General features: G+C 36.7%; 1 protein-coding gene across 2 annotated transcripts in view; it reads right to left on the bottom strand.

Moving 5' to 3' along the window:
* Positions 1-2,500, bottom strand: part of LOC137627673 (uncharacterized) — a 559,839-nt gene that overhangs the window by 384,536 nt on the left and 172,803 nt on the right. The gene's annotated exons all lie outside the window — the stretch shown is intronic.

Genomic DNA, 2,500 nt, shown 5'->3' with positions numbered 1-2,500 from the left:
TTCCGTGAAAGACGTCTTCCCGCCCCATTCCGTGAAAAACGTCTTCCCGCCCCATTCAGTGAAGGTTGTCTTCACGTCCTATTAGGTGGAAGACGCATCACCGAATTCAAGCAAACACGATCAAAGAAACGCCCAAACTCCGAGGCATCGAAGGCGCTAATTGCATTGTAAAGACTCCAGTTGATGTCATTGGCCGAACCATGGGAAGGGTTAATCGCCTAAGTTTATTTCCAAAGCATTTGGCGGAAAGAAACGATACCGGACTCTAATGGAAACTTTTGCCATCATGTTTAAAGGTTTAAATGCCACTCATGAACGGCAGAGGCAAGGGACAGTGACGTTGCCCTATCAAGCAGGACAATGCCCTAGAGACTAACCATACGATCAGCAACCAAGCCTGCTCTCCATCCAAGCTAGGACCAAGGAAGGCCCGGAAACAGCTGCTGATGACTCAGCAGATAAACCTATAGACTACACCAAATTCCCCTCCTTAGCTCACAAGGATGGTGAGGTTGCAGCGACCACAGAAACTAACAAGTTTGAGCGGGACTCGAACCCCAGTTTGGCATTCACCAGTCAGGGACGTTACTTTCCAGTCTGTCAGGTTAATGAATGTCTGCATCGTTTATGTAATATGGTACAACCCCACTTCCGATACAATGTATGCTTTCTGCATTTATATTTTCATCTCTTTCATATATTAATCTTGACAATATCATTATTAATATTATTACTAGCTAGGCTACAACCCTAATTGGAAAAGCAGAACGCTATTAAGCCCAAGGGCTCCAAAATGGAAAAAAAGCCCCGTCAGAAAAGGAAAAAAAGAAGTAAATCAACTACAAGAGTAGTAAACAATTAAAATGTTTAAAGAACAGTAACAACATTAGAACAGATCTTTCATATATACATGCTGAATCATCGTTCTTATATCAAACCAAGTGCATTATTTCTTTATTTGTTCACTAAATAATGATGCTGATAAATACCCTGATCATCTCGAATAAAAGAAGAAATAAAACTCAATGGAAGAAATGTTCAACTCTATCATCACTTGCTAGAGGGTACACTCTGGCACACTATTCTATCTTATTGCTCTTCTTCTTTCTTGTTAAAGTTTTTGTAGTTTATATAGGAGATATGTATTATAACGTTGTTACTCTTCTTAAAATATTTTATTTTTCCTTGTTACCTTTTCTCACTGGGCTATTTTCCCCGTTGGAGCCTCTGGGCTTCTAGCATCCTGCTTTTTCAACTAGGATTGTAGCTTAGCAAGTAATAATAATAATAATAATAATAATAATAATAATAATAATAATAATAATAATAATAAGGCATTTACATTTAATTACGCGATTTGCAAATCCATAGGTTCCAACTAAATTCCCTTTTGTTTCATTAACTTCCGGACACAGTTTTCCCTGATTCCAAAGAATAATAGCTCTGAATATTGTTTGCTTTCTCGCCTTCATTTACAGCTTGTTTAGTTTATATTTGGCAGTATATTTTCTCGATCTTTTCTCCATAGTGAATAAGGGCACTCCCCAAGAGATTAGTTCACCAAACGTTCAGCTGGGCTCCACAAGGGCTGAGGACTATGAAGCGCGAAGTAGATGAAGAAAGAAGTATTGAACTAAAAGCTTAAGATATAGGCGACTGGCGAAATCTAACCGAGGCCATTGGGCCTTTGCGTCAATAGGCGTAGGGGGAGATGATGATAATGATACATACATATTTAAATAAAGTAATTCAAGGAAGAGCTTAATATAGAGACGACAGGCAAAATCTAACCGAGGCCCTTTGCGTCAATAAGCGTAGAAGGAGATGATGATGATGAATCAGGTTATAATGTGAAAACATAAACTAAGAAAACTTCTACGTAAGCTTCTCATTTCTTTCTATTTACCTGTTGAATTAATAATTACTTGGATTGACTTTAAAGTAAGACCATAATATTACTTTATCTAATGAAAGGTTAATAACTGCATGAATGGTCAGGGACTAAAACGGGTTTTCTGATACTAAGCCCCGTGGTGTTTTCAATGGAATAAGAATCCAGAAGGGAGGGAATACTATATAAAAACATTAACATCTAGCTGTTAACAGATTAAACTAATTTATCGCAGTCCTTTCAATTTCAAAACCTAAAGCACAATATCACAATCAAATATGTTTACCTTAAATATCCAAATTACTCGCAATGCATAACTATATATGAAACTTGCAAGTTTGATGTCGTAAGAGTGCTGACTACAGCCAAAATCTACATCACCAAGGCCACGACTGTAAAGGATGATTTCACGCGACACCGTTTCATGAGAATTATTAAGAGGCTTGAGAAAGAAGATCTACATAAGATATCATATACACTAACAAGATTAGAAAAAATTGCTAGAATATTAAAAAGCTCATTGTCTTAAACTTCTTTTTTTGGAAACTAAACGAGTATTCTTAAAATTCCCATTATAAAATTAAATATTCAAAATACAAACGACCAAAT

Source organism: Palaemon carinicauda, chromosome 35, assembly GCF_036898095.1.
Source record: "Palaemon carinicauda isolate YSFRI2023 chromosome 35, ASM3689809v2, whole genome shotgun sequence".
NCBI classification, from domain to species: Eukaryota; Metazoa; Arthropoda; class Malacostraca; order Decapoda; family Palaemonidae; genus Palaemon; species Palaemon carinicauda.
Note: the sequence above shows the minus strand (reverse complement) of the source record. Positions and strands in the feature narration are given on the sequence as shown.